Source organism: Oreochromis aureus, linkage group 23 (assembly GCF_013358895.1).
Source record: "Oreochromis aureus strain Israel breed Guangdong linkage group 23, ZZ_aureus, whole genome shotgun sequence".
Lineage (NCBI taxonomy): Eukaryota > Metazoa > Chordata > Actinopteri > Cichliformes > Cichlidae > Oreochromis > Oreochromis aureus.
In genome coordinates this window covers 29889723-29907009 of record NC_052963.1, presented here as the reverse complement: position 1 = coordinate 29907009, position 17287 = coordinate 29889723, and positions in this window count along the sequence as shown.

The window sequence follows — 17287 nt, the reverse complement described above, 5'->3', positions numbered from 1 at the left end:
CTTTTGTTTTTTCAATAGGAAGAGGGTCATGTGACACATCAAACTTATTGGTAAGTTTGAAGCACACCACAAGAAAAACAATGGTGTGCTTGGTTTCAACGTAACTTTATTCTTTCATGAGTTATTTACAAGTTTCTCTTTGTTCACAGCCATTGACATGTCGAAGAGGTTAACACATGAGGAGCGGATTGAAATTGTGTTGATATCTGGTGAACGCAGTAACCGGGTCATTGCAGCAGATTTCAATGCAAGACACCCTACGAGACCACCCATCTCCCATGGTACAGTTAGCAAACTGCTTGCTAAGTTTCGTGAAACTGGTTCAGTGTTGGATTTGCCAAAATGTGGATGCAAGAAAACTGTCACTAATGAAGAAACATCAGTGGCTGTCCTAGCTTCATTCAGCAAGAGCCCACAGCGTAGCACTCGCCGCATGTCACTGGAGAGTGGCATTAGTCAAACATCCCTTCGGCGGATATTTGCTACTCACAAATGGCACCCTTACAAACTCCAGCTACTGCATCCTCTCAACGAGGATGACCCAGATCGGCGCACAGAATTTGCAGAATGGGCAAAACAAAAATTGGAACAGGACCCTCAGTTCACGCAGAAGATTTTGTTCAGTGATGAGGCAAACTTTTATGTGAATGGTGAAGTTAACAAACAAAACCACCGCTATTGGTCTGACACTAACCCACATTGGATGGATCCCTCCAAGACTGTTGGAACAACAAAAGTGATGGTTTGGTGTGGTATATGGGGTACAACGATAGTGGGTCCATTCTTCATCAATGGAAACCTCAAGGCCACTGGATATTTGAAATTGCTACATGATGATGTGTTTCCCTCTTTATGCACTGAAGCTGGCACGTTCCTTGAGTTTTTCCAGCAAGATGGTGCACCACCACATTATGGGTGCCAGGTCCGAGCATTCCTAGATGAACAGTTTCCTGGAAAGTGGATTGGTCGTTGTGGGCCAGTTGAATGGCCCCCAAGGTCTCCCGATCTGACCCCCTTAGACTTTTATCTTTGGGGTCATCTGAAGGCAATTGTCTATGGTGTGAAGATACGAGATGTACAGCACCTGAAACTACGGATACTGGATGCCTGTGCTGGCATTTCTCCTGCGGTGTTGCTATCAGTGTGTGAAGAGTGGGAGAAGAGGGTTGCATTGACAATCCAACACAATGGGCAGCACATTGAACACATTTTATAAGTGGTCAGAAACTTTTAAATAACTCATGAAAGAATAAAGTTACGTTGAAACCAAGCACACCATTGTTTTACTTGTGACATTACCAATAAGTTTGATGTGTCACATGGCCCTCTTCCTATTGAAATAAACAAAAGTTCTATCCAAGATGGCCGACTTCTAAATGGCCACCATGGTCACCACCCATCTTGAGGAGTTTGCCCCCTCACATATACTAATGTGCCACAAACAGGACTTTAATATCACCAACCACTCTCATTTGATTACGGTGTATCCATAGAAATGGCCCACCCTGTATATTCACAGCATTTAGTAGATACATGCCTAATGATGGCAATAATGAACTAAAAATTCACAATAAGAAACATCAGGATGGATAACAATATAAATAGTGTTGGTAAAAATTGTGTTGTAGAAGAAGGGAGAGGCCAAATTTACAGAGGTGCACCACAGAAGAAGAAAGGGACTGAGAATGAGAACAACTACATGCTTGGAGGTCCTAAGAGTCGATTATATCAGGGACAGTTTGGGGTTTAGAACAGATTTGCATAGTTAGAATATAACATATATATAAAATAATACACACAATAACATATACAGGAATTTAGATTATTAGTTATTTTTTAGTTATTTTTGGTACTCACTAGGGTCACAGTGTACTGACTGTAAAAAAAAAAAAAAGGAAAGTAAAAAGGTGCGAGGGTTATGTTACTAGTCTGAAAAACCAGCACTCATCAGTTCTGAATAAATTTTCAGGTCAGAGGAAAATAGGTGAAGGGAAGTAACACTTTCAAACAAGCCAAAAAGAGAGTTCTTGCACTGACTAGATGATTAGGAGGCGGGTGTGTCCAGTAACCAAATGTAACATTCATCAGTTCACCAGCAGCAGCAAAAAGGAGAAAGCAGAGAAGAGGAAGGAGAACAGGCTCTCTCCTGCACTTCAAAAAGCTGTGGTCGATGTTTTCAAGTTTCCATTAATGCTGCAGACCCTTTCCTGCCTGTCTGAAAGCTGAAAGATATTGTAAAAGGAAGAAAGAAACCAGTATCTGTTAAGGGGATAGGGTTGTGGAGGTGAAGACTGTTTTATTTCATGAACTGTGAACAACATGGAGTTTTACAATTGTGGTAAAAACTTCTTAGAATAACTGCAAGGCTACTTATTGTCCTACTTTTATTTAAATAAAAAACCTTGGCATGACTTTTGATCACACTTTCAATTCACTAATATCCAGTTTTAAAATGTACCAGATATTTCTTAACCATATATTTGATAGCTTCTTCGTGGGGATAAAATAAGTAAAGTAAGACATCTCACATTGCTATAAATACCTTTACTAATTTATACAGTGACTTGATAAAGAACTGATCACATCATTTGTTGTTAAAGCAAGGCCAGTTCTTAAAGTTGTTTAATTTTCCTTTAGAACCCAAAGAATGGGCAAAAAAATTACAGAATAGATAAAGAGACCGTTACATTTCTACATGTCTGATTACTTCACTTGTTGATCAAACGGCTTAGTTCCCAATTATTCTCAAAAAGAAAAAAAACATTGAAGACAGGGAAAATAAAAGGTGCAGAAAAAAATAAACACAACAAGAAACAAGAAGAAAAAAAAAGTTTCAAAGTTTCAAAAATACATAAAGAATCATTATCATTAAATATAAATAAATATTTATGCTAGAAAAGGAATTTATGAGTAGCAATTAAAAAGTTCTAACAATCCAGGCATTATTTGCTCATACTTATGAAACAGGTGCTGCATGGATTTTTATGATTCATTATCTATATATTTTTTATATATTATGTATAAACCCAGGACCTGTGGTCCATTTTTGTGGTTCCTTTATTACCAGTTTATTACCATTGTATATTACTGTACAAGATTATTATTCAACAGGCTCACGATTTGTTCAAGACATATCCTGAGGTCACACACATTACTGTCTGGCCTGGTTACAACCCACAGGCCACACAGTAATCTTAAGTGTAAGACCCTGCATCCTACAAGACCTACAAAGGTGTGTCAGGTCAGAAATGCAATCAAAAGCATGCTTGCATTTTTTCTGACATACAGAGCATTGTGCGTGAGTTTGTACCCGAGTAAAACGTTCAGTGGTGAGATGTGAGATCTACAGTAATACTACAGTGTGTCTAGTTTTCACATTTTTTTGGCTACACCGGTGTAATCTCTATTAGGTGCTTTTTACTTTTTACAGGTGCAGTCTCAGGTAGGGGTGGGCGATATATTGAATATACTGGATGTATTGCGGGTTTTTCCATGTACGATGGTTAAAATGGTTTTATCATAACCATCATAACCAATATTAAGGTGTCTGCATGTAACAAAGTGAGCCCCCAACATGCTGCCAATGCGTCATTAATCCCCCTCTCCCAACCAGAACATTTTTTACCTGGCACACTGCACTGAGCATGCATGTTTATATACTACCAGACAGGGAAAACTATGGCGACAGCGGCAGTTTCAGACAAACGGGGGGATGAGACTTGCTGTCGTTTACATTTCACAAGGAGGATGTCGAACAAAATGCAGTAATTTGCAAAACATGCCGTAAAACTATTGACACAAAAGGTAGCAGTACCGCAACGTTATACCACCAGCTGAAAACTCATCCACTGGAAAATTAAGACATTTAAACTCCACATGTCAACGTCTCCCCACACATCAAAGAAAACATAAATTAACCAGCTTTGTTAACTGTGACTGTTTTTGGTCAGTCGTTTTTATAGTCACTATCTAGACGTTTGTTTCTGTGTTGAGGTCATTGGGGTTTTTTGTTTTTTTTGTTTTTTTAAATTTGTATATGTTATAAGCACAAAAGAGCACCTTTTTAATTTAATTTGTTTTATTTTGTCTCGTGAATTCTCACTTGATGTACTTTTTTGTTGCCATGATCTTTTGTTTGTTAATGGTCTAGTGTTGACCACAAAAAGAGACTCACTGTCACAGTATTGTAATTTGTGAAAAGCCTCTGTGTGCAACTGATGGTTAAGAAAATGGTTAAAATAACACATTTCAATTCATTCTGATTTTTTGTATTCAAAGTAGAAGAAAATATTGAATAGCTGATTTGAATGATTATACCAGGGCAATTTTAGGCACTATATGGTTAAAAGTAACATTTGTTTTTGGAGGTCATTTAAAGTGATTGACTCTGCAAAAAGTTGGTGACCTCTGCACACTGCGCACCTCAGCATCTGCTAACCCCACTCTGTGATTTTACGTGGCCTAACATGTTGTGTCTAAGTTGCTGCCGTTCCCAGTGGGTTCCACTTTGTTACGATATCACTAGCAGTTGACTGTAGCATCCTAGCATGGCACCATGCTGGAATTTGCTCCTGAGAGTGAACAATTATTTTACAAATGCTTGTCTGTATGCCTAGGTGCTTGATTTTAAAACACCTGTGCCCGTGGAACTGATGGGAACACCTGAATTCAGTGATTTGGATGGGCGAGGGAATACTTTTGGCAATATAGAGTATGAAGTTCATTCAAGCATAACAAACTAAATTATCAGTTCTATTCACTGGTGTTTTAACAGAAAATTTCATAATTATAAACTTAAATACCTTTCCCTTTACAGATACATGTCAACCCAAGGCAAGGCTCAAGGAATAAAAAGGTTACACAGTCCACCAATTCGAACATGACATACTATTTTGCTTGCTATTACAATTGTGCATATGGGAGTAGTGGAATAATTTCAACAACGAGAAAGTGGTATTCAGATAACGCATACAGTACCAGCCCATTAGCTGCAAGAGTTAGAAAATGGGAGAATAAACAATTAGAATAATTGCATTTTCCAGTCTGTACTTACGACAAGTGTTACGACGACATCCCAAGTGTGAGGCTAAACTCATTAGCAAACACTAAGAGAGGAAAAAACAACAGAAAACGGGGAGGAAAGAATGCATAAATATGCCAATGATAGTTCCATGAACTGTTTTGAATTGGAGTGTAACTTTGAAAGAAGAAATCTGAAAGCAATCAAAATGAGCCTTTCTGTAAAATAGTGATATTTTTGAAAATGTTTTTTTTTTATTTTCTTAATTTTGGATTGTCAGTTACATTTGGAAACGATCACCGATAAAGTACCTGATGTGTTTTCATGATATCTCCATGTCACAGCAATTATTGCAAGCTCTTTTGGTGTCCTTTCTAACGTTTTGAACATGACTCTGTTTTGCTTTGATCTGTGTGTAAAAGTGGAGATGAGCCACACTGACCAACCGTACAGCTTCTGAATACAAATTAGAAGCCACCTTTCTGCTTAATTGGCTGCAAACACACCTCCACCCACCCTCTTATAAACACACATGCACATTTGCAGAATGGATTCTCTGATAATTAACTTTGGCCACATCTCCATGCCCTGTACACACAGAGACATGGACTCACCTGATTCTGATTCCAAAGGGAATCTATGGTGGTGATCAATGATGAGCCTTCCTCTGATATTCTCATTTGGTCACTCTTTATTACAGTTTACCAAATCCTTATTTAATATGCGCAAGATGCATGTACACACAAACACAATTTTCTTATTTTGCATGTACTACCACCCACTCTAATATACACACGTTACATCCTTACACAGATATTCTTGCCCAAGTGAAAAAATAGCCGTGGGTGTCATGTTTTCCATCATTTTAGGTGATATGAACATGATTTAAATTAATTTTCTTCTGGCCATAATTCTAGCTGGAACCATTATTTGTCTAAATCTAACCATAAAACACTGTGTTCAACTTAAAATGTAATGATTGCCATTTGCGGGAAATGCTTTTTGTTCCCAGAAGCAAATCAGATCATCATAATGTGACTATGCAAACACACCTACCACAACATGACACACACTCTCCTATTAATAAGAGCAGCGGCTGACTTGAGAGCAGAGGGCTAATTTGATTAATTACCTTTATTTGAAAAGGTTGTCTGGAGGTCTGTCATGTAAATGGAGCAATGTGTAGCAGCAGTCTGTTTTGAGTGGTCAGGATGACTAAAAAAGTACTATGTAAATCACAGGCCATTTTCAATGTCCAGTTGATGTTCAATTTTTACTCACTACTTGCCAGGTAGGCAAATCTGCAACACTATGTACTTTTAGAAAAAGTTAAGGTTAAAGATCATAGTCTTTACAAAGTAAATTCCAGCCATGTTGGAAGCCATCCTTTAAAGGAAATTTTTAAATCAGAAAAGCCTTTTGCATTTACTAGATAGTGGTCAGGAAGAATGGTAGAGAGGGTGGAGGAAGACAGAGCAAAGTGCCTCTGGTCAGACTCAAACTGCTGCATTTCAGCCTTGTGGCACTAATTTGGCACCCAAAGTTTCTGATTTTTATAGACTGGCATCTATCACATTTCATAATCCCTACTATGAATATGGAGCATGCTAAGTGTCGCTTCAAGTCATATTTATAATCTGTTTTACTTATGTAAAAAGTATTCAAACTACATAGGGGCCATGGGGAAAAATAGTTTGGGCTTTGTGAACAGTGGCTCAGAGATAAGAAGGTGCTGGATGGAAGCCACAGGAATTATGTTTGTGCCGTATCATCTGAGTCAGGTCATCTTAGTGCAGGTCTGTGTGACGCTAAGCTCTGGGCTTATATCATCATTAGTCTACTGGACACTGGAGAGGAGCTGAAGGGGATTATCACAGAATGAATGCAGGATGCAACAGTGAGCGGTTGGTATAAACACGTATGGAAATCCACGTTGTGTTTTCAAAGGAGATGGAGTAAGAGTTTTGTACTGTTTCCATCCATGACAGTCATAGGTTGGTTTCAGTTGTTAACTTAAAATAGGCAAAATATCCTCAAAGTGAATGCCACAAAATATTTTTGTTTGCTAACTGCAATAGCTGCATCTTCTATTAACTGGATAAAGACTAGCAATATCACATTTTTCCATGTTAGTTTATCTTCATTGGCTCCCTGTTAAATCTAGAATCAAATTTGAAACCCCTCTCCTAACATACAAGGTCTTGAATAATCAGACCCCCTCTTATTCTGAAGACCTTGTAACATATCATCCCCGTACAGCACTTCGCTCTCAGACTGCAGACTTACTTGTGGTTCCTAGGATATTAAAAAGTAGAACAGGAGGCAGAGCTTCAGCTTTCAGGCCCATTTTCTGTGGAACCAGCTCTCAGTTTGGAGACAGACACACTCTATGCTTTTAAGATTAAGGCTTAAAACTTTATGTTTTTTAATAAAGCATATAGTTAGGGCTGGATCAGGTGACTTTCCTTCCTTAGTTATGCTGCATTAGGCCTAGGCTGCTGGGGGCTTCCCATGATACAATGAACATTTCTTTGTCACTCACCTCTTTTCAGTCTAAACATTTATGCACCAGTTTGCATTTAGTGCTTTGAGGCAACTGTTTTTTGACTTGCTATATAAATAAAACTACATTGAATTGTAAGTGTGATTGTGATCACTAATAGTTGTATCTTTCTGACTTCTGACCAATGACACGGAGGCCTGAGACCTCTAAGCATACTGCAGTGTCTTTAATATAACTGTTGGGAACATTGCTGCCATATAACCTTTACAATCGTTAAGAGAGTTGCTTAAAGTTTTAAGATTGGTGTAACTTGTCTCTCACCTCTTCTCCAGACTGCACCTCGACTCCAGATCTCAAAAATCCAGGAACTGCCAAAGAAGTCTGAGTGTTTTTGGACTCCTTTTATAGTAAAGTTCCTGGGAGAGGATGTGCCAAGTGTAGTAAAGGAGGGGGTCGAGTTTGATGAGGTTGAAGAATCTAATAATTTCAAACATTTAAAAAGTTGGGGCATTTTCTAAATATATTTGTGTTGATGTTGCCACTGTTAACTTATTATCATTATATTTAAATCGCTGATTGAGCATTGTTATTAACTTATTTAATCCTTAATATTTAATTGTTATTTCAAGGAGTGGGATGAGCCACTGGCTATTTAATCGGGGGTTGCAGCTCCTCCTGAGAACTACTATGTGCCCAGTCATGATAGAGAGTACCCTTTGAAACAATTTATTTCTGCCCCCACCACTCTGATAACCATCACAGTACCCATCAATATTCAGGTTCACATTATTATATCACTTTTAAGCTTCAGCTCCTCCATGGTGACCCTAAATTGGATCTGGGTATGTCATTGAGAAAATTGAAACACATTCCCACAAAACATTCAGTGTGGAGTTTTGCATCTTCAGAAGTTATACCGCAACCCTTCCAGTATAAGATTTTACTCATCTTTGTTCAGGTCTATCTATTGGAATGCACAGTAATTCACTGTAATAAATATTTGCTGCCTTACATTTGTAGTCCGTATGCACGAGTGTCTAACAGTCAAAGCCTCCATTGAATTTTATGTTTTCGGAGGTGCACTGAAATAACTAAAATCCTTTTAGGAGAGAATATTCACATGAAAGTCCATTGGCATTTCAAATAAAGCAGATTTGGGGCATTTTGTCACTAACAGACAGTTGTCTCAGACATATGCTGTATATTAAATAAAGTTAATTTCAGATTTATCTGAGCTTTCTGAACTGCACTTTTGAGCTCTCCTTTGCTCTCAGAATGCATCTAGAAAGCAGCAAGTCTGATTACATAATGATGTGCTGCCTTACTAAATCAGACACTAATTACACACAGATTGTGAGTGCACATTTAATAAAATCTGCAGTGCAAATTGCTGGCATACTCCTGCTGCACATAAATCAAGCCAAGAGTAAGGTAAAAATCAAAAAGGTAAATGTACATTTCAGAGGTTAGTGTCTTCTTTGGAACAGTTCAAATCAAGTAACTATATTAAAAGTTGTTTTAAAGTTTACATTGTGGGATACTGTGATTAAAAATAAACCCACAGTTTGGAAGTTGCTACTGATTTAGTTATGTGTTTAGCAAGAACCCAAAAGTTTACAAGTGATTTTGGACAACACTGTTCACCTGTTTTTCAAGTGTTTACCCACAGGAATAATAGCTGTGTCTATGTGTGCTGCTATATCAATACGCAGAATCCAAATTCAGATACTCTCCAGTAATCAAGCCTTTCTGCAGATGATTGTTAATTAAAAATGAACTGAAATGTTTCGTAGCACTGCAGTCATGTAAAATAAAATAAAATGGAAAAAAATGAAAACACTGAAAAACGTATTTCAGATGAGAGTTAAAGGCACAGTAAGTTTACAACTTTACATTTTTATTTACATTTACAATTAAAGCAATGAAGCTACACTACCAATCAAAAGTTTGGAAACACCTTCTCATTTAATGGTTTTTCTTTATTTGTACTACTTTCTAAATTGTAGATACATACTGAAGACATCAGATATATAAAGCAAGATATATGGAATTATGTAGCAAATAACAAATTGATAATAAACTCTAAATATGTATTTTATTTTAGACTCCTATAAGTAGCCATCCTTTGCTTGGTTGACAGCTCGGCAAACCCTTGGAGAAGTCAGGTTGATACACAGCTGACAGCCCTGTTTGACAACGGTTAGAATTCATATTATGGCATGAACCAATCAGCTGAGTAAAGAGAAGCAACAGTCCATCATTACTTTAAGAACTGAAGGTCATTCAGTCTGGAAAATTCCAAAAACTTTCAATGTGTCATCAAGTGCAGTTGCAAAAATCATCAAGCGCTACAATGAAACTGGCACACATGAGGACCGCCCCAGGAAAGGAAGACCAAGAGTCACCTCTGCTGCTGAGGATAAATTCATCTGAGTCACCAGCCTCAGAAATCGCAAGTTAACAGCACCTCAGACTAGAGCCCAGATAAATGCCATAAAGAGTTCCAGTAGAAGACATATCTCTACATCAACTGTTTATAGGAGACTGTGCGAATCAGAACTTTATGATCAAATAGCTGCTAAGAAACCACAACTGAGGAAAAGCAACAAGCAGACGAGATTTGTTTGGGCCAAGAAACACAAGGAATGGAAATTAGACCAGTGGAAATCTGTGCTTTGGTCTGATGAGTCCAAAGTTGAAATCTTTGCTTCCACCCACTGTGTCTTTGTGTGATGCAGAAAAGGTGAACGGATGGTCTCTACATGTGGTTCCCACAGTAAGCATGGAGGAGGAGGTGTGAGGGTGTGGGGGTGCTTTGCTGGTGACACTGTTGGAGATTTATTCAAAATTGAAGGCACACTGAACCAGCATGGCTACCACAGCATCATGCAGCAACATGCCATCCAATCCGGTTTGTGTTTAGTTGGACCATCATTTATTTTTCAACAGGACAATGACCCCAAACACACCTCCAGGAAGGACAGTGATGGGGTGCTGTGCCAGATGGCCTGGCCTCCACAGTCACTTGACCCAAACCCAGTCAAGATGGTTTGGAATGAGATGGACCACAGAGTAAAGGCAAAATGGTCAACAAGTACTCAGCATCTCTGCGAACTCTTTCAAGACTGTTGGAAAACCATTTTAGGTCATTACCTCATGAAGCTCATTGAGAGAATGCCAAGAGTTTGCAAAGCAGTAATCAAAGCAAAGGGTGGCTATTTGGAAGAATCTAAAATCTAAAACATGTTTTGAGTTATTTCACACTTTTTGGTTTACTACATAATTCCATTCATATTGCCTTCAGTGAGAATCTACAATGTAAATAGTAATGAAAATAAAGAAAAAGACATTAAATAAGAAGGTGTGTCCAAATATAATATTCTTTTGCTTGGTTTATCAATTGATACACAAGGTAGTAATCATATTTGGCGGGTTGAAAGTTATGGATTTATGGAGATATTAAATAATTTATTTATAGACGTGAAGTAACACCTACACTTACATGTAACAGGAAATAGGTAAAGCAGCGGGAAGAAGAGCACAGACCTCAAAGGAAGTGACAGAAATGAGTCAGCTCAGATGACATTTTGTGTGTCAGCCATGAGTCAGCGTGCTTGCTCTCTTTTCTTTACAACTAAGACTAACTGGTGGCTGAGAAGAACCAAGAGAGTGAAAGAGACGTGTGTGTGTGTGTGTGTGTGTGTTGTCTTGATAACTAATGTACTAATGTAAAAAAAGCAGATAAACATGAGGCATTACAAACATACAGAAACTGCACCTCCATTGTAAACATTCCAAACACAGTTTTGGGTTGTTTTTCTTTTTTCTTCTTTTTTTTTTTTTTTTTTTTTTAACTTTGATCAAAAATTCATCCAAGAAAAGCAATCACTGGCTAATCTAAAATCACATTACTTCCCACTAAGAAAAGACATCATAGTAGTGCATCAGCACTAGTATTAACCAACCAACCACACAGCATGAAGATCTTAAACTGAGAGCAGCAGGATTTAAGCATTTCCCACAGTTCACTGTAAGCCTAAATGACTGCTTATGGCCATATAATGTATAAATCACATTGTTTTTAAAGTCATACTGGAACGAAATGCCATACTGTGTCTCTCACAGCATACACACACCCATCTGTTTTTAGCTCAGCTGCCACAAGGAAAGATACAGAAAATCTTTACCATAATATTTGCATTCTTTTTAATTTAAGTTCCTCAGTGTATCATATCTAGATTTTATTATTGGGATCTTCAGTCTGTTTTTCAGTTTTCTATGTAATTATATTCCTATTTTAGTGTAATTCTTAACCTTCCCAAGCTATTTTGCCTCAGCATATTGCATTTACTACATTGAGTTGCTTTCCATGTTTTGGCTGCTATAACACCTTCATTTCCCCAACTTTCAGAATAAATAAATTTGTCATCTTTATCTTATTTTTGGATTTACTTTTTGTTGGGTGCTGTATATAGATTGCAAGTGCTCAGAAACATGCAGTTTGTCCATCTATCTTTGTTTTTCTTCCTGCGAGAAATGATCCAAGCATTGTTGGCTTGAAAGAAATTGAAAATTAAGAGGCCTGAACTGCAGTTACAAATGATGGAGTGCTGTGCAACCCCGAACTATAGGCTGTTCGGTGTGGCACAGTAGTGATGCATGGATTTTGTGTATTTACCTGCTTGGGAGGAGACAGGGGTCAGAACGCTGCATCATTACAAGCATCCTCTTGCAGCACTGTCTGTGTAGTATCACATATTTGGCAGCTTGAAAGTTGCTGTCGATTGCATTTGTCAAATTGCTGGAGCTGTGGCTTGCATGAATTCTTACCTGGTGCATGGAATTTTGGGTATGACTAAATACAAAAAGTATCATCAGTTTATGAATGCATTTCTTTTTCCTGATCCATTAGGTATCACATCGAAAAATACAGTTTTCTTCTGCAAATTGGAGGTGTTAGATCTATATCTGTCTTTTTCTTTAAACTAAAAGTATTTCTCAAGTCTCCTTGGCACTTAAAACAGCTTTTGGTGTACTTGTGATCTTTATAAAAATGAATATTGGAAAGGATATCCTGTTGAAAGTGTACTTGGAAAAAAAGAAACATGTCTTTGGAGAAATAACAGGTTTGGCAGATATAGTGTCCTTGTCATTCAGTACCAGTGAAATGTTAGAAAAAAAACCCTATTTCGCTTGTGTTTGGTCTCTTTTACTTTGTTTTTTCTTTGTTTTCTGTCCATCTGTTTATTACGTCCGTGTGTTATGATTTTAATGATTTTGCCTTTGTACAGCACCTCAGTGGATTAAAAACCCCCCATAAAAGTCAAGATAGCATTCAGAATTTCAGTGTTACAGTAACTCAAGTGGTTCGACAAATGTATTGCATTTATGGGTTAGAAATTACAGCCCTTTTTATACAGAGTCCCCACATTTTAGAGGCCCAATAGTAATTGGACAAACTAACATAAGTGTAAAAATATGGAGGGTTTTAACACTTAGAAACTCTGCCAGGCTTTTAATGCAAATAACTTCAGTGGGTGCTTGTTCTGGTCTCTCTGATTTCAGATTTGTCTGAGCATGCTCTACTGGGTTGATCAGGTGACTGATTTGGACATTGAGGAATATCCCTTTTTTCAGCTTGAGTAACTCTTGGGTTGCTTTTATAGTATGTTTTGTATCATTATCCATTTGCACCGTGAATCATTGACCTATAAGATTTGCAGTATTTGGCTGAATCTGAGCAGAGTATAGCCCATAACTTCAGATTTTATTCTGCCATTTCTATCAGCAGGATAAAATCATCAGGTGATTCAGTTCCACTAGCAGTTCCATAGCATTGCTTTCATCAAGTTTAACAGATGGTGGAATCCCCCTCATGGCAGCCAGCAGTCAAATGACTACTCTTGTATGTGAAAGGAAGTCAGTCACCTGGTGAACAGGACTTGTTGCACACCTCACTGGGGTTCCCTAATTTGGTACAGATGCAGAGATCCCAACATACTTTGTTTTAAAATTCCACACATTTGGAAAATGGTTTAAGAAAAGCTAAAAAGCACTATCGTCCTCAGCTCTATGAAGCATCTTTCAGCTATTTTTTTGTGTGTTTTAGGCCTCCACGTTGTGGTTCTGATTTAGTTCCACTGCTCTCATCAACCTCTTTTCCTGCAGCAGTGGGCAGCTGTTAGCTGCTGGCTACAAGCCCAGCAAAATAATATCAGACAGAGGATGACTAGCTGGTGAGCAGCTGGTGAGGTTTTAGCTGCAAAAACACCAGATATTTTTCTTATGAGTTGGTGAAGAAAAAGTTAAAAAAGCGAGTTGTATTTCTTAGGAACCCCTTCTTCATCACACCTTTGTGCACTTTTAATTTTCTCCAATTTCCCTCAGCAGTTGCCTATGAGTAGTCACATTTAAGATGGTTAACAACAAACTAAATGCTTGACTATTGGGCATGCAGTTTTTCTAATTTGAAACATATGCCAGATGATGTGTAGAACATATACTGAAAGGGAAAATGTATACAGCCAAGACTAAACAGAAACATGACATCACATTACAACCTATAAACTTAGACTGAGTAAACATAATTCATTTTTTTCATTCACATTTGTTTAACCAGTGTAGCTTTCTTCATATTTTTCTTTTTTTTTTCCCCTCCTCAGTTAGGCTCATCAAACAATTTATAAACGTCTCAACAGACCTTCAACCTTCAACAGATTTTGTTCAAGTAAGTGCGTGGTATCACACATGGACAGAAATCTTTTTTTTCCTAACAAGATTTTGAAATGATTCAGTGTCCCAGATTTGAAAACCTCCGTCAGGCACATGGTATCATTCTGCTGTAAAGAGTAGAGAGGCAGACCTTTAGAAGTGCAGCGCTGATGTTCTTAAATGCATTTTCCTTTTTCTGCCAGGAAATGGGATGGAGAATGATGTGGAAAAAGCCTTAACCTGAGTATAGAAATGGACAAAAATGGATATTCTCAGCTTTACAGCTCTCCCAGGCTACCTGAAAGCATGTGCATTTCTGTATAGCAGAAAATCATTTCTGTCTACACAATTCTCGCCTAATCTGATCAATAGTATATTAAGAGAGATAGAATTAGAATTGTGTTTGAAGGAGGTAACCTAACAAGAAAGCATTTCTAAATCTAGTGTAACTGTATTTACACGTTCAAACTGACAAGGAAACATTGCATTACATGGAATATGAAGCTGTTGAAAGCCCTGATATATGGCAAGAAAGAGTGATTTGGCACTGTGACGCAGCCATTTTCAGAGAAATCAAATAAAACCATCAAGGGAAGAACAGTGATAACACATTACATTTTTCAGCAGTAAAATCAATTTTTATTGCATTGTAAAGAGTACATTTCCTGGTAGGAAGACTCTGCTTTGCTTATCTAATATCATTTTAGCTACGCTGTAATTAGCTAGCTAGCTATGGCAAACAGTCTTGCTTCAGATATTTTCTTTAACACACTTGCATGCAGAACACTAAGAAATACGACATAGTGTTATTCAAATAAAAGTCAAACACGAGTTGTGCACTCATCAGTAATTACTACTGCAGGATTTAACTGCAGTGTTTGCTCCCCTAATTTTATGAGCATTTACAAGTTCTCAAACCTTTGACCACATATTATTTTTACTAATATCTCCTGTATTAAAGAAAATAATTGAACATATATAAACGACAAACAAGAACACAATGCATACTGTATATGGAAAATAGAAATCTGCCATTGTTAGCCAGCTAGCATTACTGTCAGCACCCGTGAAGAATTAATGATTTCAGTAGCAGAAAACAACTAATTAGGCAGATGACAATGTAAAGAAGATGTATGTCTGTTTACAGTGTTCCCAGTTTACATTCTTGTCTTCCTTATTGTGCTTCACCTCTTTCAAAGATGTGTGCAAAGGTGTAAGGCTGATAATGACTAGTTGTCTGCTTCCACCTGTCTTTATTGACAAAACTGTGTTACCTACTTTAGAACAGGATTTTTCCTTGAATGTGAAAGAGACTCTTGGGGCTGTGTAATACATTAATTTGAAAAGCCTTTTGCTCTTCACATCTTTGATCAGATACTTAAAATGGTTATTTTATCAAAGCAGCTTGGGGCTGACATGGTGTACAAACAGAAATCAATGATGTTCTTAATGAATTGTGAAATGAACCTGACAGGTACATGATAGACCATGCAGTTTGTACAACTCCTTTTGAATAGGAAAGACAATAATTTTTGTTCCATCAGGAGCCTAACTATTTTTGATTACTTAATGACTATATAGTATTTAATGGGTTTGTGAGTTGTATAATGAAGGACTCAAAAGACGACACAATTTCACAATGTTTCATACTCCAAAAAATAATATTTCTTCCAGGGATATATGCAAGAGCTGTCTATGCACCAAAACCAATTTGTACCAAATAAAGTGCTAGATCTCAGTGGCACTGGACTCCCAAAAACATCATCAGAATCTCAAGTTTGTATTTAAAGAGTCACACCACCTTCATAAATCACTGTAAAACAAAGTCAGTTGTCCCACAGTAGAAAACAAAGACTATCTATTAACCAAAAAATCAAAGTAAGTTTGATACTGAACACCGAACGTCCTCTGAGAGTTGGGGACCAGGGGTTAAAAATCTGGAACAGCATTTTGGCACCATCAGATAATAAGTAGTTAAATCTAATTAATGTATATTATTGTTGAATTAGTCAATTTTTTTTGTGTGGTGCAGCCAGGCTTTGTTTCCAGTGACAGCAGCTTCATGATTTTAAAAAAACAAGACATCCTATTGCCAGCTTATACCCTCAATGCATCCCTGTGATGCATTCACAGTACAAATGTAAATTTATGGTCATGGTAATTCAGCCTCTAGTTAGAACTACGGAAGAAGGGTGCGCATAAACAGACCACCAGTTTTTGTACATTGTCACAAAATGTGTCTCCTGACTTGTGCACAGTTGCTGTATTTTGCATGTGCAGAGAAAGATGCCAGAAAGAGAACAGAAGAGGAAGATTATTCTCAAAAGTAGAGACTTCTTTGCAAGTGACATTTGCTAAAGTAAGGATGTAATCTTAGAGAGCTGATTTATTTTATTTTTTTGAAAAATTGAATCGGTTTGCATGTTCTCCATGTGTCTGTGTGGGTTTTCTCTGGGTACCCCAGCTTCCTCCCACAGTGAAAAGACATGCAGTTAGAGGAGTGAGGTTACTTGGTGACCCTAAATTTTATTTTTATTTTTTTCCCCTGTCCGGCACTGGAGCAACCAGAATTGTTGTCTGAAGGCAAAAAAATGTCCAACAAATTTACTTCCCATTATGGCATTTGCCACCTTTATTAAGATTTTTTATGGTGAGTTATGACAATCACAACGGACAAGACCGGTGGACAGAAAAGAAATAGAGGAAAGAAAGAGAAGTTGTGGAGAAAGTTAACAGAAGTAAAAGGAGAGAAAAATAGAAAAGAAAAAGGAAAGAGAGAAAAAAACACTGAAAATGTGCTTCAAAACCTGCTGAAGAAAAAAAAAAATATGTACAATGACGCCCCGAAGAGCAGAGGACAGCCCTGGAGGGGGGTTACCCAGGAGCCACAGTGCAGAGGCCCCAGGGGGCTGTGGCGACAATTCTCAGCGTCCGCTGGCAACTGGCTGTCCCAGAGCAGACCACGCTGTGCCTGTGACCCAAGGGTCCCCCACCCACCAGCAGGGTCTCAATGAACAGACCCCATTTGGACACCGTTCAGTGTGCCCACCCCC